Raw genomic sequence first — 27,561 nt, forward strand, 5'->3', positions numbered from 1 at the left:
ACTTTATTAATGCACTACAGCAATGACAGAATCCATATGTGCTAAAACGTTTCGGCGTAGCCTTCCTCATAGCCTATGAGGAAGGCTACGGCCGAAATGCGTTGTAAACAGAGCTGACCGTTCTTCTCTCTGAAATGATCATAGAGCGCCTGTGACCCTGCTATATAAGATCACAGGTCTCTGTCTCGGTAATTTCACAAGCCCATCCCCCATACAGTCAGTAAACACTCCCCTAGGCTCACACTTAACCATTTGTTCACCCTTAGGTTAACCCCTTCCCTGCCAATGTCATTATTACAGTAACAGTGCATATTTTTAGCACTGATTACTGTAGTAATGTTACTGGTCCCCCCCCCCCCCCAAAAGTGTAAAAAATGTCAGTTAGGGGTCCGATCTGTCCACTGCAATGTCGCAGTCCTGCTAAAAATCGTAGATCGCCGCCATTGCTAGTAAAAAAAAAAAAAAAAAGGCATAAATCTTTTCCCCTAGTTTGTAGACGCAATAACTTTTGCACAAACCAATCAAAATATGATTATTGAGATTTTTTTTTTTTTACCAAAAATATGTAGCAGAATACAAATTAGCCTAAAAGGATGAAACATTTTAATTTTTAAATTTTTTTTGGGGAATGTTATATAGCAGAATATGAAAAAAAAAAAAATATATATATAAATATTTTTTTTAGAATTGTCGCTTTTATTTTTTTATAGCGCAAAAAAAAATCGTAGAGGCGATCAAATACCACCAAAAGAAAGCTCTATTTGTGGGAAAAAAAGGACATCAATTTTATTTCGGTACAGTGTTATACGACTGCGCAATTTTCCGTTAAAATAACGCAGTGCTGAATCGCAAAAAATAGCCTGGTCATTAAGGGGGCAAATCCTTCCGGTCCAGAACTGGTTAAAGAGAAGTTTTTCTAGTTGCTGATGCTGATTCACCAGTGATTTTTACAAATGGCAATATTCATTATTGATAGCAGTACGGCAATAAAAGTACCGTATATACTCGAGTATAAGCCGAGTTTTTCAGCATGTTTTTTCATGCTGAAAATGCACCCCTCGGCTTATACTCGAGTCACTGACTGGAGTGTCTTTTTAAAAATGGCGCCGCTCGGCGCCGACGTGTCACTGCGCATGTGCCGCATGCCCGGAAATAGCCGAACGTGTTCGGCTTTTCCCGAGCATCGGTGGCGCATTTGCGGTGACGTATGGCGGCGCCGGGTGGCGCGTTTTTTAAATCGAAGACGGCGCCTCACCGACAGGTAAGTGAGATGCCTCCGCAGCCCCTGTATTTCCTCATGCAGTGCTGCGGGCATGGTACAGGACATTCTCCTGTACCATGCCCGCAGCGCTGCATCTCCTGTGCCATGCCTGTAATTACTATGCCATGCCTATACCTACTGTGCCATGCCTATACCTACTGTGCCATGCCTGTAATTACTGTGCCATGCCTATACCTACTGTGCCATGCCTATACCTACTGTGCCATGCCTATACATACTGTGCCATGCCTGTACATACTGTGCCATGCCTATACCTACTGTGCCATGCCTATACCTACTGTGCCATGCCTGTACCTACTGTGCCATGCCTGTACCTACTGTGCCATGCCTGTAATTACTGTGCCATGCCTATACATACTGTGCCATGCCTGTACATACTGTGCCATGCCTGTACTTACTGTGCCATGCCTATACCATCACCTGTACCATGCCTATACCATGACCTGTGCCATGCCTGTACCGTGACCTGTGCCATGCCTGTACCGTGACCTGTGCCATGCCTGTACCGTGACCTGTGCCATGCCTGTACTGTGACCTGTGCCATGCCTGTACCATGACCTGTGCCATGCCTATACCTTCACCTGTGCCCTGACCTGTGCCATGCCCTTACCATGACCTGTGCAATGCCTGTACTATGACCTGCGCCATCTCCTGTACCATGCCCGCAGCCCCTATTTTGTGTCTCGTGGTGGTCCAGTTGGGTCCAGTAGCTGCAGCATTTCCCACCCTAGGCTTATACTCGAGTCAATAAGTTTTCCCACTTTTTTGTGGCAAAAGTAGGGGTCTCGGCTTATATTCGGGTCGGCTTATACTCGAGTATATACGGTAAATGTTTTGTCTGTTGAAATGCTTCATTGCCATTCAGCAAAAAAACAGCTATATGTCAAAGGCATGATATGAATTTATACTTTGTTTGGTAATTTGTATAGCACTTGCTAAGTTGTATGGTGAACACCAGGGGTCAAGTCCTGAGGAAAAAGGGTGGGAACTCACCCAAAATCCCATCCCCCCACCTCAAAAATAAAGTGTGTGTGTATGTGTATATATATATATATATATATATATACACACACACCTTTTAGTGAGGGCCACTTTAGCAACATGGTAACCAGTCGCAGGCCTGTCTGTCTGTCTGGGACAATTTTGAAATTTTTCACAAACATGTTAAGATCAGCGTTTTTTTTTTTTGCTATAAAATTTCTTTATTTATTTAGAACCCCCATTATATATTTTCTGAAAACAGAGGCCCTGGAGAATACAATGGACATTGTTGCAATTTTTTATGTAACATGAAATTTGTGCAGCCATTTTTAAAACACATATTTTTAAGGAAAATATACACTTAAATGCAATTTAGTGCACACAAACACAATAGAATACCCATTTTTTTTTCTAAAATATAAAAGATTGCATTGAGTAAATAGATATCATACTGTCTCATGCTTTAAAATTGCAAATGCCTGTGAGATGGTGATAAACAACAGTACCTAAAATTGTCCATGGGCTATGCTTTAAAAAGCCTTTCCAGGTTATCAGTGTACAGTTAAATTTAAGCTTTGGAGCTAGAATTATTGTTTTTTTTTTAATGTTTTTTTGCATTCAACTTTATTGCTATCACAAGGGATTAATAACATCCCTTGTGATACCTTTTGCTGTTACAGGTGCTCTTTATGGGGAGATCTGGGATCTATTAGGCTCCTGATCCCTCTTCTGCCCTCCAAGGCAGCTGGTGAAACAAAGATCGGTTTGGTTGGCTGCTTTCCTGGCTGGTACCAAACAAGTAAATACATACCTGAATCTGGAAGTGACAAAATCCGTGTAGCTTCCAGCTTTATTTGTCACAGAGGAGAGAAAGAAACATGTGTTCCTTCTTCTCCTTTGTGCAATGCCAACCCAACCTGATGGAATGGGAGAGCCCAGGAAAACAGGTGAAAGTGGCGGCTGAACACAACCATGGGGATCATTTTTTCTACACAAAAAGCATCATGGCCACAGCATATATCATCCATCCTCTGCTGTTTTGCAGTATAAGGGTGAATGTTTGGGGGTGGTAAAAAAACAAAAAAACTTTTTTTTCCACACTCTAAACACAAGTGTAAGGGCCCATTCACATGAAGTGTAGGTTGTGTCTCCTGTGCAGAGCTGTATTTTACCAGTATGGGGATGCACAAAGTATGGTGGGCGTCCCCGTGCCAGCTTCCCATTCATTTCTATTTGGACCTGCACCCACAGCTACCTGCATGTTAGAATAGGACACAGTGGTTTTACCCATGCAATTGCGTGTCCCAGTAGAAATTAATAGGACACCGGCAGGTGGATGCACACAACACTTTGTGCATCCCCATGCTGTTAAAAGATGGCCCTGCACAGGAGACACATATCTGCAGCGCCAAGTGTGAATGGGCCCTAAATGAGGCCTAAGAATGCTTTTCACTGTCCTGCGATCATCATCATTATCATGATGATAATCACACAATACAGATGCTGTGGTTCAATGCACCTGCACTGTGTGATTAAAATGATGATAATGATCACATTTAGCTGCTGTATCAATCATGTGCAACAGAGGCATGGCATAGGTGAAGAAGCTGTTTTTAGTGACAATACCTTATTTAAGCAACATTCACTGCAGACTTGCTGGTCCCCACTTTCCTCACACTGTCCCTCTGTGCTTTAAATGGCTTTTGGCTGTTGCTGATTTCCCCTCATTCTAAGCCTGCCCTCTCCTTAGCACTTACTTGCTGAAGGAGACAGTCAGTGAAGAAGCTGCTGACAGCCGCTGCTCCCTGTGACAGATATCACTCTGCCAGGACTGGAAATGTATTTTCTTTTTTGGGGAATGGGGCACTGAATGCTGTTAACCACCGGACTTAGAACAAAGCCTCCGGGGCCCTCTGAGTGAACTGATGGGGCCCAGGATTTATGGTCAGACCACATGGGAGCAGGAGGGAACTCAGGAATCAGGCAGAAGCAAAAATAAAGTGCCTGTGAAACCTACAGCTGCCGGCCGGGCCCCCTACAGGAGGTAATGGGAACGGCGTTCCTGCTGTGGAAAGAGTACAGGAACGTAGTTTCCCATGCGTTCCCGCAGGACTCGAGCCCTGGTGAACACTATTGTTATATCTATTCTGTAGTCCCCTCTACCCCCAACCACCCTTTCCTGCCTTATACTCTGACTCTCCTGTCTCAAATCCAGCTAGACATTAGATACTGTACATGTCCACCCTGGTGTTGCACAGCTGATTGTCAAAATGTACCCAACCAGGACCATGCATTTGTTATACATATCCATTCAGTCCTATGGGAGTTGGTGCTTAGTAAGTGCTAGTACTTCATGGCTTTCCATAAGATTAAATCATAGTTTAGGGCACATGTGAGGGTCTGGCTGGAAAGATATTGACAGGCAGCTGTGCAGCACCCATGAGCCCCCCACAAATGATATGCTGGATCAGGAACAGATTTGTAAAAGACTGGGAGCTGTGAAAACAGGTACAAGAGGGTGCAAAAGCCTAGTGCATTACCTCCAAAATTGTTTATTTTAAATTTATAAAATGGTCATGTACTCGCAAAAGCAGAACAAAATCAAGCTAGGACAATAGCCGCAATCGAGCAAGTGAGATAAGCATCCCCACCAACGCCATACATTGGAGAAGCTTATGCGTTTCAGGGGACCTACCCCCTTCTTTAGAACTGCTAGTGTCCAAGCTTGATTTTATTCTGCTTTTGTGAGTATATTACCATTTTATGAATTTACAATAAACTATTTTGGAAGTAATGCACTAAACTTTTGCACCCTCTTGTACATGTTTCCTCTTGTACATGTTTTCACAGTTTTCTGAAGATCGCCCAGTTTGAGGAGGGCTGCATCGCTAAAATCATTACGTGCCACAGTCCCTGGGTGAAGTTCCCTGGTCTGAGCGCTGGATGGTCTTTTTACTTTTTGTCTTAAGACTGGTAGCTGTATGAGAATTATAAAAAAGGTATAACTGCCACAATGGTAAAGTTGAACTTTAATTGGTATTGGTAAATGTTTTTTAACCACTTCTGGATCGGAAAGGTTTTACCCCCTTAATGACCAGGCCATTTTTTGCAATTTGGCACTGCATGAATTTAACAGGTAATTGTTCAGTCATGCAATGCTGTACCCAAACAAAATGTATGTCCTTTTTTTCCCCACAAATAGAGCTTTCTTTGGTGGTATTTGATCACATCTGCATTTTTTTTGCAATATAAACGAAAAAAGACCGACATTTTTTTAAAAAAACCTCCCAAAATGACCCCTTTTTGGAAAGTAGACACCCCAAGGAATGTGCAAACAACTAAAAAAGGGGAAAAACAGTCCCAGTCTAAGCTCTAATCCCAAGTCTGGATAGCCAAATTCTCTAAATGTAGACAACTTCACTCAGGAAGCAATTCAAAAAAGATAAATTAAGAATCTTCCAGTAAGTTCCTAGATAAATTAAACACTGTTATATTTACAGTCTACATCCGTAGCAGTCGGTCTAGCACCAATTTAGGAAGTGCAAGTACTGGAAATTCAAGCCAGGCTTGCCATATGGAAAAAAGTTTATGTGCGTGTCTGTGTTGATACATTACTTTTTCTCACACTAAAAGGGTGTTAACCTGATCGATTCACTGTTGAACAGCAGCCTGACAACTGTACTGTAAGATGGAACTGGGTATGGTTCTTCATTGATTGCTCCCAGAATACAAATCAGCGAAACTATTGGTATCCTAAGTGTTAATACCATAGAGATAGTATCCATAACCCCCTTCTAATACCTATAAAGTTTTGGATATCTCCACAATAAGTGAATAAGTTTGCCCTCCTGACTTTCGCATTTGGGACATAAAGGAGACTCTCGTTGACCCCAGTTAAATAACTGCACTGGGGTATGATAAAATCGGTGCAATATAAACAATTGTGACAATTTATGAGAGGGTGAGACCGCACTGGATGGAATGGACTGCAAACACAGATTCCATGTGTCTCCATCAATATAGTTCTGTTCCCACATACTTCTAGAGGGTAATTTGGCAGGGTCATGGTTACAAGAGGTCAATGCTGAGTACACTCTAGAAATCATTCCCTATCTTTTGACACTTGACATCACTTCTTCAATCATGACATGTCTTACAAGTATTAAGCAAGAGGAGCAAGCCTGAGTTTGAAAAGCGTGTCTCAGCTGAAGATACTGATAGAAGTTAGTCCTAGTTAGGGTGAATTCTTCCTGCAATTCCAGAAAATACTTTAATACATTCTGGCGATAATGTACATGAACATACTGTAAGCTGACCGACTCTTCAGGATGTAGTCCCGATCTTCTTTCAATCCCTGCTTCAGCTGGGGTTATCAGCACAGCAGCTGACCGACTCCATAAGAAGACAGCATACAGGGGAATAAAAGAGATTGTTTTCATTGTATTTTCAATTAACTTCAATAAAGCACTTTATTGGAAAAAAAAAAAAAAGAGACTTGTAGTGCATTACGGTTTTAAAAGATTTATTTGGAAATAAAATTGCACTTACATCAGATGAGAGAAAAAAGCGTAACGAAGCAGACGCGTTTCCCTCTCTGGCAGGCGTCAACTGTCGGATGGAGTAGCTAGCGCCTGTCCCTTTCACATGGTCTGCACTGCAGGCGGCCGTGTCTGTTCAACAACCCACTTCGTTACGCTTTTTTCTCTCATCTGATGTAAGCGCAATTTTATTTCCAAACAAATCTTTTAAAATGGTAATGCACTACAAGTCTCTTTTCTTCCTCTGTATGCTGTCTGCTTATCGAGTCGGTCAGCAGCTGTGCTGATGACCCCAGCTGAAGCAGGGAGTGAAAGAAGATTGGGACAACATCCTGGTCAGCTTATGTTCATGTCAGCTGTTTCTACAAAGAAGATGCCGGCTTGAGAATACCAACGGAGGGGGATTGCATTCCATAGACTGAGAGGTCGGGTGATATAAGCTGCTTGCCTGCAGCCTGCTGGTCAGCAGCCATTACCTTACATATATTCAGAGCATTGGATATTTCACTTGTCAGCTACATATGCCAATTAGTAGGAATTCACACGGGACTTATTTAGAATAATCCTTATTTAGAATATTACTCATGGACTCATTACCTTTTTTCATTTTTTAAGAATTATTTACACAAGATTTGAATTTGAATTGTTCTTTCGGCAGAATTATTACATTTTGCACCTGGTAATATTGTATGTTGGTTTTTAACTCATTACTTTTTCACAATACCATTTGGTAATTGTTGTTCACTTATACACTCATTGAACTTATTTAATGACTATATGTAGGTTTAGGATAGCGCACTTTACTTTCTATTTTTTCACTAGTATAGTTCTGACACTATACTAGTAATGGAAGTGTTTAGTGTGTGTCACTGGCAATTAAAGGGTTAAAATAAATTACTAAATATGCAGCAGGCAATCTGGCGCTGTCCTGGATTGACGCTAACTAACGTTAATACTAACTGATGTCACCTGTGACACTAATACAGTGATCAGAAAAAAAGATTTGTACACTATAATAGTGACACTGTGACAGGGCAATGAAGGGGTTTCGCGGGGGGAGGGGGGGGGAGTGGTGATCAGGGGATAAATATTTATAAAGGGATGTATAGCGGGTCCCCCAAACCTATCTGGAACAGACACTAACAACCACTAACTGTCTCTCAAACTAACTGAAGTCACAAGTGACACTAATACAGTGATCAGTAAATTATCTGTATACTGTATATACAGACACTGTGACAGGGAGTAAAAGGGTTAACTGGGGGGTGATCAGGGGATTAAATGTGTGCCTATGTGTACTGGTGTCAGTGTAGTGCTTGTGTACTCACTGTCTGATGCTCTGTTCTCTCACACTGGAACCGAAAAGGGCTCCAGGAGAGAAGATTGCATAACTTCTTGTGCCTGTGTTTATATTACACAGTCACAGAACACTCTGCAATTGGTCAGAACTGATCACCAGGTCCAGGCAAAAAATCATTGGCCTGGACCTGATGACTGATCGGTTCTGAACCGAATCAGCACATAGAGGGGACCTAGCCCCGCACGCGACCGACATACAGTAACGTCGGTTCGCGCAGCCGAGCCACCTTGCCGCAGTAAAACTGCAGCGGGTGGTCGGCAACTGGTTAAAGAAGATGTACAGTGAAATGCTGTACATCTCCTATGGGTCACAGGAGTGCAGTTTTTTCTGCACTCCTGCGACCTGTTTTCAGCAGAGAGCAGGCTAAAATCAGCTCTCTGGTGATGTCACAGAAGTCAGTCCAGGCCCCGCGCCATCGCAACCATGTTGCCTGGATCAACACCCAGCTCAGCCTCTCAGCTGCTCCCTGCCCCTCAACAGCTCCAATGAGAAAGGAGGAGGCTAATCCGAGCTCTCTGCTCGGGGAGCTGTCTTAGCTGAGTGATCGGCAGTGTTTTATTGCTCAGTTCTCAGTGTAGAGGCGCCGGGAGACAGAGGCAGTATCAGACCAATGCTGCATCCACCAAGGTAAGTATGAATGGGGCCAAAAACAATCCCATTCATCTCTTTCAACATTTTTTGAATTTACATATTTGTAAACTGGTGTTTTTATAAATTTTCATTTATTTATATACATTTTTTTTTTTTAACAAATAAAAATTTTTGTAAGTATTTACAATGTCTGAAAAGCATACCAGGCTTTCTAATAAGCCATTATGTTTTGTTTTCTGATAGATTTAGTTAACCTTTTTAAGGTGTTGCTGCTTTTGCTAGAAGAAGGGGAGAAGAGTTTTTCTTTCACTACAGTTGCTATCTACAGTAAGACTTCCGCTGCTAAGTCTTGCTTAGCTCTCCATCTTGAAACTTTATATATAATAATATTTAACATCCCCTTTAACATTATATTCTATATTATAAAACAATATATTATATTGTTAATATATTTTGTATTATAAAAAAAACTGAATCACTATACACTGAGAGATATTGCTGAATTAAAGTGGAAGTAAACCCCATTTGTTTATCTTGTACCTACAGGTAAGCCTATAATAAAACTTACCTGCAGTGAATATTTCCTAAACCTGCACGGTTTGGAAAAAATTCACACTGACGTCACCAGCGCATGCTCTCAGAAGGGACAGCATACCTGGAGGACCAGAGGGCATGAACCCTGAAGGTAGACCGGATGAAGATGGAAGTGTCTTCAGCGGGTACCGCTGGAGGGCTGTGTTCTAAGGTAAGTCTTTTATAATGTGCCATTGCTTTACAGGGTTAAAAAATAAAATAAAATATAAAGAATGTTAAAAATGTGGTAATCCACTAATACTAAAAATAATGTACTTCTCCTGTATGAGACCAGCTGTTCTTTACTCTTACACGGCAGCTGTTAACAGTGAAGATAGGGGTTCTCCCACTGGAGAACCTGCCTAGACAGCTGAGAACATGATGAAACCGATATTGTGCTTTTTATTAAACTGAATACCTTCTTGCAACATACAGCACTACCTGTTAGGTTTATGGAGTTAAGCTTCTTGGCTCTTTGTGACTCGATCCTTTTTTTCCATGTTTCAGATTTATGCTAGTACGATGTACTGTACATACTGTTCTTTTGTACTGGACACTTTTGTATACAGTATGTTACAGGCTATTCATTGTAAAAAGCTTTTCTACAAATAAAGAATGTAAAAAATGTGGTAATACTATTTTAATCCACTTCCATTGTCTGATTGAACTTTTTTATCAATATAAAAAGAAAGACACCCCAGATGCATGGATCCCCTCCTATGAAAGATGAGCCTATGTTTTTAACATTTGTGTGAGTAGCCCTAATTAGGGGTCAAATAAATTTTACTGGTCATACTACAGTTATAGGCGCTTTTCCTCTTTTGTTTTCTAAATCCTGTTTTTTGCAACTGGAGTGATTACTGATTACTGAGTGTTTACTGCCGCTGCACAATGCTGCACTTCCCCAGAGGTTTAAGAGAGCAACAGATATAGCATAGGAAAAAGCTAGCCTTTATTTAGGATTAGGTAAGTGTTCCAGGCACTCCAAACAACACTGCATTCATCCAATGTATTTTGTATCCTAGCCATAAGATGTTCCAGCTACCTCACTTCTTAAATTCGATTCAGTAATTCATGTACAGTTGGGAGGGAGGTCGTCTGTTTCCATCTAGTGGCAATCAGACATTTAATCGCTGTAAGGATTGTGTCAATTTTAAAAAAAAATGTATTAATTAATGGTTTTGAAAGATCTAAAATGTGTTTCAGGGGTTCTGGGGATATTGAGCTTTCGGCTAATTTAGAGAGTTGGGAATTGACTTCCCCCAAAAGACGTGATACCATAGCAACTGCACAGGATATGGTACAAGGTATCTACTGAGATGCACCTCCAGCATAAATGACTAACTGTAGGGTAGGTAGAGTGTAATAGCTCTGGGGGTATAATACTAGCACATTAGAATTTCGTATGCATTTTCTTTGTATGTTATGCATGTGAAACTTTTATGGGCTTTTATGGACATTAGCATCTGCTAAATGTCTAAGAAAAGCTTATGTCCCAGCACCTTTTTCCATTTCAACATATAGGGAGGTTTGGAGACTGAATCTCTGGGAAGTGTATTCAGTGTTTTATATCTAGCTGAGATGAAAGCTTCCCTAGAAGGTCCTTTCCCACATATTTTCTCAAAGGGGGTGAGTTGGCAAATACAAGGCCTTTCCTAAGAGACTGAGCAAATTATTGAATTTCCAGATAGCTTTAAAGAATTGTGAACTATTTTACACGTATTAGTGATAAATGTAAACTTGGAATTAAAATGGTATAAATTGGAACTGTATCAGATCATCTAATTTTAAAATGATTTTAATAATTATAATAAAAAATACAATTATAATGTTGAAGGAAATAACAAGGGCATGGGCATAGTTTTCCAAACTATTTACCAAGAAAAAACTCAAAGGGCTTGATTTGGCACAACTAACTGTCTTTGAATGTTTTATAATTATTTTAATAAAGTCCACTTGTATGCAGATAAAGTATCACATAATCTCAGAAACAATACATGTTTTTTGAAGGCTCTATGTCATTTATGCAACAAATCTAAACAAAACGCATCATGAAGACCAAAGAGCAAAGGCAGCTTTCAAAACAAGATTGGAGTATGTTCTAGGAAAAATTGCAATCTTTAGAAAGCAGTAAGGAGGACATGTCTATGGAGGGTCCCCCGCACAGACACAGGTAGCATTAGAAGTGTGACAGGGCTGCTAACTCTTACCCACGCTATGCAAAAATTAAAATAAAAATTGGGATTAAGATACAGATTCTAAAGTAGGTTGCTAGGAAAATGTAATTTGTCCCCTCTGTAAACAGTGGATCAGTGGCTGATTGCTCAGGGCTGCTCAGTGTTTCACAAGCTGCTGTTCTGCTACTCTCCCTGTCTTCTAGAGGCTTCTAGAAGCATAGTGGGATGGAGACCAGATCAGGCAGCTTTAATATTTATGGAACTCCAACCAATCCCTGAGGAGGTGTGCCCAGAAGGTGGAGGGAGAGCCCATGAGTAGTCTGAGGCCTGGGCAGCAGGGTGCAGTTTTCCTGGTTCCAGTCCTGGGTTAGGAGAAGCCAGAGTGACAACATCAAGAACCCAGCTATATTTAGCTGGGGACCTACCAAAGATCCTTTGTCTAGGGATTATGCTGGGCCAGGAGGAGGATCACTTGAGAGAGCCAGGAGGAAGTTGGTGGAAAAAGGTCCAAGTGTTCTGCTGTGTTGTGAGTCTACATCTCCCTAACTAAGAAGAGCCAGCAGGAGGCAACCAGTGATCATGTGACTGAGTAAATGACACCCCTATGCGTAGTTTTTAACCTCCCGGGGGAGTACAGGTCATCATTAGTTATACGAACCCTGTGGGACAATCAAGTGCAGCCAACAGTGTCTTGTAAGCAGCCAAAAGTGCAGCTAGCACAGCCAGACGTTGAGAAGTCCCCAAGTTGTTCTAGTTCCAGTTCACCAGGAGTATCCCGTGCTCCATAACCCCATCTAAGTTCCTGTTCTAATTAAAACCCTAAAAAGAACCCCTAGACTGTTTTCTGAAGCAGTGAAGAATGAAGAAAAGGCTGTGTGCCTGTCTGTGTGAACTACAAAGGGGGAAACAGGACCAAATACATCAGCGACTCTTTAGGGGATGTGCTAAATGTGGATTTTCACTTCTGGGATCTTTCCCATCAATTTACACAGTTGTTTCTGTTATCAACCAGGAGTAAAAAATGAACCAGAAGGCTGTGGTGTGCCCAAGCTAGTCTGGGCTGGAGAAGTGCCATCACAGTACTGTTACTAAGGGTTACCCTTGCAAGACAAGCTCAGAAATAGTGCCCTTTGTCTTAAAACTGAAGCAGCACAGAAGGAATAAATCTTCCTGTGGTACAGAAAGAGTTAACTGTGTCATGGGAGGATCCTGCTTTACAGTGGAGGTTGGCACCAGTGAATCTTGGGATAGGACTGAACTGCAGGTCCCAAAAGAGACAGTACACCTTGCACCTGTGAAAGTGGAAAAATATGGCAGCTCACATACAATTCTTCAGCTGTAAAGCAAGTATGGCTGTGGAGAGGTGTGAGCAGATGGTGAACACTGTTGTCCAATTGGTGCACTGCAGAGGGTTTGCACTGGGAATGGTCAAAGGGACAAAGTGGCTGTGCTTAGTCTGTGCGGGCAGCCAGAAACATATGGCAGTGGTAAGGGGAATGGGTCAGATGGGAACACTGCCACGAACAGCTCACAGAACACGTCCCGAGCCAGCTGCCACCTATGAAATACAATGTGAACCTGCTCACAGGGTTCTGCTCAGAGGTTATATAATTGTCTCAATTGGCTGTAGAGCAGTTACATTAACATATAAATGTTTATATTAGGTTTTATTGATAAGGTATTTAGCTACTAAGTTTTAGGGCCAATCACACATCTAAATTTTGAGGCCGTGTAATTTTTCACGCAACACACATATGGCAGTCTATTCCTTTGAATAGGCTTCCCTTTACATGACAAACATGAAGTAAGCTACTGCACCTTTCTTGGGCTTGGAGCTTTGCACATGTTTTAGCATGCATTTTAAGACATTTGTCATGTGTTTTACTGCATGCCAAAATGCATATTTGATAACTGTATTTGGGGAGCCATCTGCAATAAGTGGCAACCACAAGTGCAACATGCATTTTTAATGCTTCCTGTAAATATAACAGAATGTAAACATAGATGTCCCAAATAGATGCTTATTAAATATCTTCAGGAAAGATCTTGGGAAGTGCACATACTGTTAAGAACCCTCTCCAGGGCTGATCTTCCACTGTTTTCCAAGTTTATAGTGTTGGTAAAGAACATCTACAAAACCAACATTTTAAGTGCTTCTCCTAAAGAGGAGAAACTGCATTTCTCTCCCCAGGACTATGAAGTTTGTGGAACCAGCCCCTATACACCACTAAAACTTAATATTTGTAAATATATTTGAGATATGTATATTATAAATCCAAACGGAATCACTGTACACTGAGAAATTTTGCTGATTTAAAGAATGGTAAAATTGTGGTAATAGTATTTAATCCACTTCCATGCATGATTGTCTGATAAGTCTTCCCATCCTAAAGTTTTAGAGAGCTAAACAGATCTTTTTGGGGTATAATTAGTGAAAACAATGTGCCTGAAAAGTATTGCCACTCTAACCATTTCAAAGTAACATTGAGGGCATGAGCATGTAGAAGGTCAGGGGTGATTTTTATATATATATATATATATATATATATATATATATATATATATATATATATATATATATATATATATATATATATATATATATATATATATATATCATAGTACTTGTGTAACAAGACCAGCCTAGGCCATGAACAATACTGCTATAGTACTGTACTGTGCATAGTTTTAGTTATTTTATTTTTTAGTATTTAGCATTTTGGAGTGTTTTTTTTTTTTAATGTTTATCTATGTTTATTTATCATTTATTTGTCATCTAATAAGTATAAACAGGCCACGTAGACGTGAAAGTAAAGAATAAGAAAATAGAACAAGCCTTCTGATAAGAAATGAAGTGTACACTGTATGTCAAACATACAAGTCATTTACATTCCTAACAAAGAGAGAAACGTGCTTGGAAATCTTCAGTGGATTTGCGGGAAGTAAACTGGCCAGATTGTCCAAAAGTTAAGTCCCACAGGCTTCAGTGAAACCAGTTTATTAATGTACGAATGGCTGGCAAAAGAATGCTTTAGGGAAGAACAGAGGGGAGATCCCAAGGAGGATAGAAAGGTCAGGGATATGGGTGTAAAAGAGGGGGGGGGGGTGAGAGCCACTAAGCACTCACAGTATAGGATAAAGTTAGCCTTTTTTATTGGATTAGGTAAGTATTCCAGGCATTCCAAACAGCACTGCTTTTATCCAACATATTTTGTATTTTTGCCATAAGAACGTTCCAACTGCCTCACTTCTATAATTCAATTCAGTAACTCATTAATAGTGGTGGTTGTGGTGGTTGTGGGGGGGGGGGGTCATTTGTCTCCATGAAGTGGTAATCAGGCATCTCATCACTGTAGGGATATGTTATCATTTATTAAAAATGTTTTCTAAACCTGGTATTGAAAGACCTAAAAAGTGTTTCATGGGTTCTAGGGATATTTTAGTTAATTTAGAGAGCAAGGGACTAACTTCCCCCCAAACGGGGGAAAGTTAGTCCCCCCCTTTGGGGGGGACCATAGCAACTGCACAGGATATAGTACAATGTATCTACTTCTGAGTGTCATCCCAAGCATAAATTACTAACTGTAGGGTAGATAGAGTGCAATAGCTCTGGGGTATAATACCAGCAAATTTGAATTCTGTATGGGTTTTCTTTGTAGGTTGCATTTATGAAACTCTTATATCTAAGGAAAGCTCACGTCCCAGCACCTTTTCCCAATTCAGCATATAGGGATGTTTGGAGAATGGATCTCCTGGAAAGGCATTTAGCGTTTTATATGTATCTCAGATTAAAGCATACCTAGAAGATCCTTCCACACATGAGCTGGGCAAATACAAGATATGTCGTAAGAGACTGAGCAAAGTGTTGGATTTGGAGATAGCTTTAAAGTACCTTGGATCATTTTACATTTATTAGTGATACAGCTTGGAATTAAAATAGTTTAAACTGGAAATTTTTTTAGCTGATCTACACAAGATACGTAATAATGTTGAAGGAAAAAACATGGGCATGGGCATAGTTTTCCAAACTATTTACACTGAAAAAACTTAAAGGGCTTGATTTCTATAGTTATTCACTCCTTTGCTGTGAAGCCAATGAAAAAGTTTGGCACAACTATCTGTCTTTAAATGTTTTATAATTATTTTAATAAAGTCCACCTGTATGCAATAAAAGTATTACATGATCTCAGAAACAATTCATATTTTTTTAAAGGCTCTGTGTCTTTTATGAAGCAGATCTAAACAAAACGCATTGCAAAGATTGAAGAGCTAAAGGAGCTTTCAAATCAAGACTCTTCTAGGAAAAGTTCCAGGAAAAACAAATACAAAAAGAAAAAACAGCTATTAATTTTTACACTGCTCTACACACAGATCCCAGATGCTTGTTTATACCCGTGCAACCCCTGCTTGGCTAATTGCCATCTTCAGGAAGCAGTAAGGAGGACATCTCTATGGAGGGTCCCCAGCACAGCCACAGGCAGCATTAGAAGTGTGATAGGGTTGTTAACTCCTACCCATGCTATAAAAAAATAATAAATGGGGTTTAGATACAGATTCTAGTATCCAGTGGAGTAGGGGCTCATTGCTCAGGGCTGCTCAGTGTTTCACAGACTACTTTTCTGCTACTTCCCCCTGTCTTCTAGAGGCTACTAGAAGCATAGTGGGTGGGAGAGCAGATCGGGCAGCCTAAATACTTATGGGGCTCCAACCAATCCCTGTGGAGGTGTGTCCAGAAGGTGGGGGGGAGAGCCCATATATAGTCTGAAGAATGGGCAGCAGGGTGCAGTTTACCTGGTTCCAGTCCTGCAGGAGGATACCCCAGTGCAGGGGCTCTGACCCTGGGGCAGGATTTAAGAGAGATATAGAAGCCAGAGTGAAGACATTGAGGACCCCGCTAGGCTTAGCTGGGGGCCTACTGAACCTTTGTCCAGGGATTGAGCTGGGTTAAGAGGAGGCTCACTAGAGATAAAAAGAAGGAAGTTAGTGGGAAGAAGTCCGAGTATCTCCTGCAGCAGTGTGAGTCTACATCTCCCTTACTAGGAAGAGCCAGCAGGAGGTAACTAGTGATCCTGTGGCTAAGTGAGTAAATTACCCCCTATGGTGGGGAAAAGTGATAATATGTAGCTATTAAGTTCCTGATGAAGTACAGTTCCCTATAAGTTTTAGGAACCCTGTGGGACAATCAAGTGCAGCCAGCAGTGTGTAGAGAGCAGCCACAAGTACGGCTTGCAGAGGGGTTGATTTACTGAAACTGGGGAGTGTAAATTTCTAGGGCAGCTCTGCATAGAAACCAATCAGACTCCAGGTTCTTGTCAAAAATTCATTAAACAAGCTGAAGTTAGAAGCTTATTGGCTTCTATGCACAGCTGCACCAGATTTTGCACTCTCCAGTTTTGCAAATCAACCCCAAGCACAGCCAGAAGTTGAGGAGTCCTCAAGTTGTTCTATTTTCAGTTTACCAGGAGTATTCCATGCTTCGTATCCTCATCCAAGTTCCTGTTCCAATAAAAACCCTAAAAATAACCCCTAGACTGTTTTCTGTGAAGGTGAAGAATGAAGAAAATGCTGTGTGCCTGTCTGTGCGTGCTACAAAGGGGGGAGGGGGGGGGATAGAACCAAATTTACCAGCGGCTCTTCAAGGGTGTGCTAAATGTGGGGTTTCTCTTCTGGGATATTTTCCTTCAATTTACGTAGCCACTGCCAATAGCATACTGGAGCGAACAGTGAACCAGAAGGCTGTGCTGTACTCAAGCTAGTCTGGGTGGAGTTAATTAACCTGCGATACAGCAAGAGCTAACTTTAGCACTGGAAGATCCTGCTTTACAGTAGAGGTTGGAAACAGTGAGTCTTGGGATGGGACTGAACTGCAAATCCCGAAATAGACAGTACACACTGCACCTGTGTGAGTGGAGAAACATGGTGGCTCACACAGTAATCTTTGGCTTTAAAGAAAGTATGGCTGTGTAGCAGGACCAGCTGTCAAAGAGGCATGAAGAGATGGTGAACACTGGTGTTCGACTGGTCCATCATGGAGGGTTTGCATTGGGAATGGTTGAAGAGACATAGTGGCTGTGCTTAGTCTGTGTGGAATGCCAGAAACCTACAGCAGAGGTAAGGGCATGGGTCAGATGCAAACACTGCCGCAAACCACTCACAGAACTCCTGCTGAGTCAACTGCCACCTGTAAATTGCAATTTGAACCTAGAAAAGAAAAAAAAGCAGAATTATAAAAATGATAGTAATACTTTTCAACAAGTATACAGATATACATAAACTAAAATGTATAATGAAAATAATCACAAAGAATGAATAAAGTCCTTAAGTGCAAATAAAAACAGTTCCAGTGTTGTTACTCTGCAATTTCAGCAAATAACCATCCATTTGTTGCCTCCATCACATATAAGAAGTGTAAACTCACTAAAACCAGTTGCTGTGACTGTCTAAGTTATAGGACAGCAAAAGTGCATTCAATGTTCATTGATGTTCCTTATGAAGGTACATCTGGTATTCTATGGATGTGGTAGATCTTCCAACCTCACAGGTGAAGTCTTTAGCAAAACCACTCAATCTCATCAAGCCAGGCAGAAGGATCACCAACACCAGAAAACATGCTCATAGTGTAGTATTTATTAAAATACATAAAAATTAATTTTAAAAGCACCACCAAACCACATTTTTAGGGAATGGTGTTTTGACTTTACAGCAACCTGTGCACACAGTCCATGTAAAGTGCATGAATCAACATGAGGCACATAAACTTACATAATTTGTTGCCAGACTGAGCTCAGAATGGTGGCAGGACCTCTGGCAGATGTGAATATGTTGCTCACATTAGTTAATTAGTGAATTTGAACTTGCTCACAGTGTTCTGTGTGGAGATTGTTGAGTTGGCCCGATTGGCAGGAGAGCAGGGGGAGGAACGCAGTAATCTAGGCACTGTGCAGCAAGGAAGGAGAGGAGCAAGCCAGGGAGCATGGGAGTACACTAGAGAAGGAGACCCACGATCAGCCAGAGCAAGCAGGACACTCTTGTTGGGCCAAGAACAGCAACAGGGCTGCAACACCAGAGCGGGGAGGAACTATGGAGAAGATGGTTGCTGCTATACACTCTGTCACCCCCACGCAGAAGAAGCTGGATCCTGATTAGTCATCAGGGGAGCCGGTGGGGAGTGGCAGTGGGGTGCCATAGACTTAGGGTTAGGAAGGCAAGAGCCAGCTCTGAGTTCTTGAAGGTAGGAGTGGAAGACTGGGATTGTCCGACTCATCCAGTACTGAGTGGGAATGGGGGGACAGGCTGGTGAAAAAAGGAAAGTCTATTTACAGAGTTGGATGAGGGGTCTAGTAACCCTGACCTGGCAGGAGGTAGCAGTTCAGCAGAGCAGTTGTTGTAGAGTACCCAGGTGCTGCAGCTGAAGCAGGTGTATCTGGAAAACTATATGTAGCCTGGGCTGCCTACTTCCTAGACACGGGTGACAGCACAGAACTTGGCCTACAAACAGCTGATCACCAGATCATCCAAGCCTTGTGTCCCACCAGCCCGGGGCAACATTTAGAAGCTACCCAGGTTCTCCCGATTCTGAATGGAGATGCAGCCGAGGGTAACCTTGGAATATGGGTTGAAGTACTCATATGTGACCCAGCAGATTATAAGTGAGGTGGAGGTTAAGCATCCTAAATGACAGTCCAACTGTCGTGCGGTGGTATGAGGCTACATCTCCCTCACTAGGAAGAGCCTGTGGATATCAGCAGGAGTTAACCATTCATTCTGTGGTAAGTGAGCAAAAGACCCCCCTATGCTGAAGAAAAGTGATAGTGTGTATCTTTTAACCTCCTGAGGGATTACAAGTCACTATCAGTATTAGGAACCCTGTGGGACAATCAATTGCAGCCAACAGTGTGTGGAGAGCAGCCACAAGTGCAGTCAGCAGAGTGTAAAGCACAGCCAGAAGTTGAGGAGTCCTCAAGTTGTGCCAGTTGCAGTTCATCAGGGGTATCCCATGCTCCCTATCCCTATCCAAGTTCCTGTCCCAATAAAAACCCTAAAAAGAACCCCTAGACTTTTTTCTGAGCATGTGAGGAATGAAGAAAATGCTGTGTGCCTGGCTGAATGTGTGACAAAGGGGGAAATAGGACCAAATTCAGAAGCAGCTTCATAATGGGTGCTCTACATGAGGGGTATCTTTTCCAGGATATTTCCTCCCAATTTACACAGCCCTTGCTAGTAGCAACCAGGAGCAAACAGTGAATCTGAAGGCTGTGGTGTGCTCAAGGTAGCAGGGCCGATCCGAGGCGGGTGCGGGAGGTGCACTGCGCCCAGGCGCCGCGTGAGGGGGGGCGCATGCCGCACATAACTTTAATCTCCCGCAAGTCGCGGGAGTCTCACTGCAGCCGCTACAATTTTTTTTTTTTCTTGTAATTCCGGCACACAGGCGGAGTCAGGGCTCGAGTCCTGCAGGAGAAGCCAGAGAAGTTAGGTTACCTCTAGCTTTTGCGGGTTGATGTCCCACACGCTACAATCTCTGGCTGCTCTGTACGGCACCCAGCATCTGCCTCCCCCGATCTCAGGTCTGTGATTAGAGCAGACACACAGTCACACACACTATACATAACTCTTGCGGGGGGGGGGGGAGGTGGGTCAGAGGCACTCAAGGAAGGAGAGTGAGGGAGACAAGCTAAAAGTTATTACTTGCAGGGAATGAGGTGTGTGTGTGTGTGGGGGGGGGGGGGTCTAAGTTCTAACAGAATACTGTATGTCCTAGAGGGGCTTTGGAAGAAGAGATGACTTATGCTGGGGGAGGGGGGTTGGATATGAAATCAGTCCACCCCCATCCCCCCCACTCCCAGCACAAGTCATCTCTCCTTCCAAAGCCCCCCCACCCACCCAAAATCAATGAGATGCTGGCTGCTAAACAACTGATAGAGATGTAGGGCAATCACCCATGTGCCCACATTAGTGCCCCCTGCCAGGCAAGTCCAAGTCAGTGGAGCCAGGTAGGGGGCACTGATATAAAGGTTCCCCCATATATCAGGACCCACCCCTTCCTTAGTGCATTCACTCTGCTGAAGGTGGTCTCTGGTGATCAGAGTTATCGGCATTCCCCTTTACATTAGTCTGCAGGATTCCCCTTATAGTGCAAGGGAGAACTCTGTGGACGCTGACGTGAAGAGGAACTCTGATGTTAAGGGCAACGCTGCGGACCTTAAATAAGTGAGAACTCTGATGCAAAGGTGAACGCTGTGGACTCTGATATAAGGTGGTCTCTGGTCACCAGAGCCCCTAACTTATATCAGAGTTCTCCTTTAGAGCATGATCTGCAGAATTCCCCATCAGAGTTCAGTTGCACTGTAAGGGGAAATTCTGCAGACTCTGATGTAAGGAGGGACTCCGTGCTGGCTGGGTTACATTAATCGACCTTCGTGCACTGCCACTACAGAGCCCACACCACAGAGCCAGCACTGCCACCACAGAGCCCAGCGCCACAGAGCCAGCACTGCCACCACAGAGCCAGCACTGCCACCACAGAGCCCACACCACAGAGCCAGCACTGCCACCACAGAGCCCAGTGCCACAGAGCCAGCACTGCCACCACAGAGCCCACACCACAGAGCCAGCACTGCCACCACAGAGCCAGCACTGCCACCACAGAGCCCACACCACAGAGCCAGCACTGCCACCACAGAGCCCACACCACAGAGCCAGCACTGCCACCACAGAGCCCAGCACCACAGAGCCAGCACTGCCACCACAGAGCCCACACCACAGAGCCAGCACTGCCACCACAGAGCCCACACCACAGAGCCAGCACTGCCACCACAGAGCCCAGTGCCACAGAGCCAGCACTGCCACCACAGAGCCCACACCACAGCCAGCACTGCCACTACAGAGCCCAGCGCCACAGAGCCCACAGAACACAGCACTGCCACTACAGAGCACAGCGCCACAGAGCACAGCACTGCCACTACAGAGCCCAGGACCACAGAGGCCAGCGCCACAGAGGCCAGCGCCACAGAGGCCAGCACCACAGAGGCCACAGAGCCTGGCACCACAGAGGCCACAGAGCCCGGGAACCACAAAGCCAAGCACCACAGAGACCACAGAGGCCGGCACCACAGAGCCCAGCATACCACAGAGACCAGCATACCACAGAGACTGGTACCACAGCCCAGCACACCACAGAGACCGGCACACCACAGAGGAGCCAGGAATCAGGACCAGCAGCCAAGAATCAACGACCAGCAGCCAGCCCCAAGGCCCCAGGACCAGAAGCCAGCCCCAAGGCCCCAGCAGCCAGACCCCAGGAGGACCAGCAGCCAGACCCCAGGACCAGCAACCTGAAAACAGACCAGCAGCTCAGCCCCAAAAACCAGGACCAGCAGCCGGGAATCAGGACCATCAGCCAGGAATCAGGAGGACCAGCAGCCAGACCCCAGGACCAGCAGCAAAGCCCCAGAAGCCAGGACCCAGTCCCAGAAGCCAGGCCCCAGGACCAGCAGCCAGCCCCAATACCCATTATTTAAGGTAAGTGAAGTCTTCTAGTCTTGGGCCTTGGCATCAAAGTGCTATTAATTAATATAATATGGTTTATTTTTCTATTGTTCAGTCACACTCTAATGTAGATTCTCATGGGGGCTGGAGGGGACTCTTTCTATCAGGGACTCTCCAATAGGCACAGAGAGGGCCTCTGTAAGATAAACCCCCCTCCAGGTCCCATTAGACTCCGTTGTAGTCTCTAATGGGGCCTGGTGGGGGTCTTTCTAACATAGACTTTAAAATGCACACAGAGATGACCTCTGCTTGAGAGACCCCCCTCCAGGTCCCATGATACAACCCCATTGTAGTCTCTAATGGGTCCTGGTAGGGGGGGGGGGTCTTTCTAACAGACAGTCTAACAGAGGCCCTCTCTGTGTTCCTTGGAGAGACCCCCCTCCAGGTCCCATTAGGAAAAGGGGAGGAGTTAGTAAGATGACCACGCCCACATGGGGGGCGCCATAAATATTTCTGCACCCAGGTGTCTGCTACCCTAGGATCGGCCCTGCAAGGTAGTCTGAGCTGGAGAAAGTCTGTCACTGTTACTTAGGGATTTCTTAGCAAGACAAGCTCAGAAATAGTTCTCTTTGTTATAAAACTGAAGCAGCACAGGAAGAGTACACCTTTGTGTGGAACAGCAAGAGTTTACGCATGGGAAGATCCTGCTTTACAGTGGAGGTTGGTGCCAGTGAGTCTTGGGGTGGGACTGAACTGCACATCCTGGAGGTAGACAGTACACTCTGCACGTGTGTGAGGGTAGAAACATGGCTGCCCACATATGATTCTTTGGCTATAAGGCAAGTATGACTGTGGAGCAGGACTAACTGGTGGAGAGGCATGAACAGATGGTGGACAAAGGTGTTTGACTGGTCCACAGTAAAGGGTTTGCACTAGGATGGGTCAGAGGGACAGAGCAGCTGTGCTTAGTTTGTGGGGGCTGCCAGAAACCTATGGCAGTGGTAAGAGCATGGGTGAGATGCCAACACTGCCAACTTGTGCCGAGCCAACTGCCACCTGTGAAATGTGAACCCACTCACAGGGTTCTGCACAGAGATTGTAGAGTCATCCCATTGACCGGAGGCCTGCAAGAGGAATGCAGTGAACCTGACACTGTGCTGGTGGAAGGAGCAAGCTGGAGAGCATGGTATACCCCCACAGATGGAGAAGGAGAACAGAGCAACAGAGCAAGCAACAGACTCTTGTCGGGCCAAGGACAACAGAACTGCCAGTGCTGACAAGCAGGACTACAACGCCAGAGCAGGAAGAAAACTATGGCGAAGCCAGCTGCTGCTATCTGCCCTGTCATCAGCACCAGGAAAGAGCCGGCTCAATAATTAGGTGAGCTGTGGAGAGTGGCAGTGGGGGTACCATATATTTGGGGTCCCCGAGGGTGAGAGCCAGCTTTGAATCCCAATGGCATGAGTGGAGGACTAGGATTCTTCCAACTCATTCAGTAACACTATCCACAGAGTCGCACGAAGGGTCTAGTAACCCTGTCATAGCAGGAGGTAGCAGTTCAGCGGAACAGTTGTTGGAGATTGCCCAGGTGTTGGAGCAGGTATATGTGGAAAGTCGGGTTAAGTCTAGACTGCCTACCTCCTGGGCATAGGTGACAGCACACAACTTAGCCTAAAATAAAAAGAGCTGATTACCAGATGATCCAAGCCTTGTGTTCCACCAGGCAGGGGCAACATTCGGAAGCTACCCAGATTCTCAGAGTTCCAGAGGGAGGTTTAGCTGAGGATAGCCTTGGAGTATGGGTAGGAGTATCCATACGTGACCGAGCAGATAGGTGAGGTGGAGTTCAAGCATCCTAAAGGGGAAGAGGAACTCATTTGAGATTTTCTGCATTCCCTAAGGCCTTGTCGAGGGCCTCATTATCCTAAGTTCTTGGCCGGCTTCTTAAATATTAACAAGGAGTGGGGGCATAGGGCGTGCCATTTACAGTGCAGAGCAGTGTTGGGGGTAACTAGTTACAAAGTAACTGATTACAGTAACTACATTACTTTTTTTGGTAACTAAGTAATGTAACTAGTTACAATACTAATATTGGTAACTACACTACTTTACTAGGCTATAGGAGGTAACTACACTACTTTACTAGGCTATAGGAACGCGCTTTCCTGCGTTACCCAAGCCGTGCGATACAATCCTTATTTCGAAGAATAGAGAGGGATGAAGTTTATGACTTTTTGTTGCACTTTATGTTTTATTCAGTTTTTTTCAGGTTTTGTTCTCATGTTTCCCAAAGCCTGTGTTTATACAATAAACTATGCAGAAAGAGTGTCATGTATCTTCTTCTACACGGTCAATTAAGAAAGAGGAAAGTAAAATAATAATTAGTGAAGTTACTTTTCAAATGTAGTAACTAGTAAAGTAATCTTGTTACAATTTACAGAAGTAACTAGTAACTAGTTACATTTTCTGAGTAACTACCCCAACACTGGTGCAGAGTAATGGTGGTGAAAACTGGATACCGAGACCGCTACCATTCTATTAACATCTGGGGCCTGATGGACTCATGGTCCAATTCCTGATCCAAATTTTAGTGCTGAGCCACATTGCCTTTTGCTTCCCTGTTATGCGTTGTTTCTGGAGTTATATCCCGAGCCCTATGCCCACAGGAATCATTGGTCTGGATCTTTAGCTCCCTACAAGTTGCTTAAGAAAATTAGCCTTAGCTCTCCACCTTGAAACTTTTTAGGTGATATTATATATCACCTTTAACACTGTAACTTTAACAGTTATTACAGGTGCATCTAAGTCTAAAGCCTCGTACACACGCAATGAATTTCCGCCGACCGGTCGTCCGTCTTTTGTCCAGAGTGGTGTCTGTTGGTTGGAATGTGCTCTAGACTGCACACGAATTTTCCTGCACGACAGAATTCTACTTCAGAAGTGACGTCATGTGTTGGATTGCTTTGTATGTGTTCTTTCATCTCTGAGCATGCCTAGTCTTGCTCATAAGATTTTTCCCTGTCGAAATCTGTACTGACTGCACGAAAATCGGACGTGTTTTGACGGAGGACAAAGACTTTATAGCCTGCACACCAGAATTTTTTCGGCCGAAAAGTCGGAGTCGGTTGTCGGAAGCATCATACTAACAAGCCGAAAATCGGCAGATCGGTCGTCGGGCGAAAATTCCTGGCCGATTTTCGACTCGTGTGTACGGGGCTTAAGGCTGGGTTCACACCGCCTCACGGAGCAGCTCACCGTTCACCGTTTACCGTTTCAGGTCTGATTTCAGTCCGAATTTTTGGCTGAATGACTAAAACCAGAAGATGCACAGGAGCCGTTTCAGAGATATGTGAACAAGCTCCATAGAGAGCCGGTCACAATTTCCTGGCATGCGAATTGGATGGGGAGGAACCCGCATCCAATTCTCAATAGTGTGAACCCAGACTGAAGATGTGCCATGTGTGCTGAGCTTTCTTACTCAAGGAATCCAGCACTAGCTTTTCAACTGTTGACCTCTCCTGTAGGCTAAATAATTTTACTAGAATATGCACATTTAAAGTGTTAAATTACATAATAGACTATTCAGGCACTGTGCAATGATACTCAGTTTATAAAATTGTGCTTTATTTTGTTTTGAAATCCCTCACAGCTGGGAGGTAAAACCGTTAGCACTAATTATAATGCCCAAGCATAACAATTTAACCACAAAGATCCTCAATGAAAGTGCTGAGGGATTCTATGAGTCTGTACAGCCACAAACTAGTGTTGTGAAAGCTGGTGGCTGGTAATTGAAGTTCCACATAGGTGAAAGACCAAAACCACAGTTAATACAAATATATAAAATGTTCATTAGTCCAACAACAAACTTAAAAAGGATAAAAAGGCTCCTGTGTAAAAAGACTGGACTGTGTAAGTGTCAATTACATGTTGCAATAATCCCACATTGACTTGACTTGGAAAAGCTGAAAACACATACTATTAATCAAGCAGGTGCTGGAGAGGAGAGAGGAGGTTGTCTTCCCAGGTAAAACCACTCATTCTCCCAGATGGAAATAAGCAGATGCTGTGTAAAGGATGTGGTGAAGAGCCCAATGTGTACCGCTATGATGGACTGCTGGCACAATGTGGAAAAGTCAGGGATGTATTTTGCAGGCAAGGATGCAAAAAGGCACAAAAAAACAGGGATGTATATGGCAGCCAGAGATGACATAAGGCTGTGCAGCAAGGTCGCGGGCTCGCCAATCAATCCCAGGACAATCCTGGGAGACTCAGGCAGAGGATGGATAGACGAAGCTTCCAGACAGCACACCAGATGCAATGTCACTAGATGCGGTGCATGTTAGGACACCAGGGGATAGCAACAATGTTCCGTGTGGGATTATAGCAACATGTGATTGACACTTACACAGTTCAGTCTCTTTACACTGGAGCTTTTTTATCCTTTTTAAGTTTGTTGTTGGACTAATAAACATTTTATATATTTGTATTAACTGTAGTTTTGGTCTTTCACCTATGTGGATCTACAATTACCAGCCACCAGCTTTCACAACACTGGTTTGTGGCTGTACAGACTCATAGAATCCCTCAGCGATTTCATTAAGGGTCTTTATGGTTAAACATTTAAAGTGTTACTAAACCCAGGAGCCTGCATTCACTATATCTGGTCTCCCACAATACACAGAACATGGAAATGCAATTATTTTAGTAAATATAAACCGCTAAATACCTTTTTTCATCAGCAGTTAGAGCATGGAGAAGGAGTTTTCATTCTCCCACAATTGTCATATGTGAATGCAGGACCCCTGACCCTCTGTCTGGACAGTGCTGATTGGCCCTGTGCTGATCACATGCACTCTCCTAAGGAAAAAAAAAAAATCAATACACTGCACCTATATGTAGGTGATCCAGCCTGCCCATGCCGCCCTGCTGCAGAAAATGTACTGAGGGCGTGCGGCAAGCATTTAAAGGGAAAATGTTAGAGTTGGGTTCACACGACAGGTCTGATCAGGTCCGCCTGTCCATTTTTCAGGCAGATTTGATCTGACTTGTGTCCATTAACACCCGCCTACCTCCAATCTCATCTGCTAACAAAAACGGAAGAGGAGCCATTACCATCTAGCGGATCGGATTGGAGGACAGTTTGGATGTAAACAGACAGCTGGTTTGTTTACACCAGCCATCATTAGAGCAGACCAGGCTGTGTCCGTGTCTGCTCTGCATAAGCTGAGTGGACACGGACCTGTCATCTGCCCACTTTGCTCAGCAGGGGATCAGCGGACAGATCCACCACTGAACAAGCGGAATTCCACTCCCTGCAAAAGAAGCCTTGGTAACACACAGGAACACTGGCAGGTTAGAATTATCAGCATTATGATAACACACAGGCAGCAGTCAGCAGGTTCTCTGTCACAGTGTGTCACATAGCATGGCTGTTGGGTGCTGACCTTGTTAATTTATGACCAATTGGTTAACAAAAGCAGCACCCAACAGCTATGTTATGTGACACACTGTGACAGAGAACCTGCTGAATGCTGCCTGTGTGTTATAGATGGTGACATTAGAGTAATGCACAGT

Source organism: Pelophylax lessonae, assembly GCF_965119305.1.
Source record: "Pelophylax lessonae genome assembly, chromosome: 3".
NCBI classification, from domain to species: domain Eukaryota; kingdom Metazoa; phylum Chordata; class Amphibia; order Anura; family Ranidae; genus Pelophylax; species Pelophylax lessonae.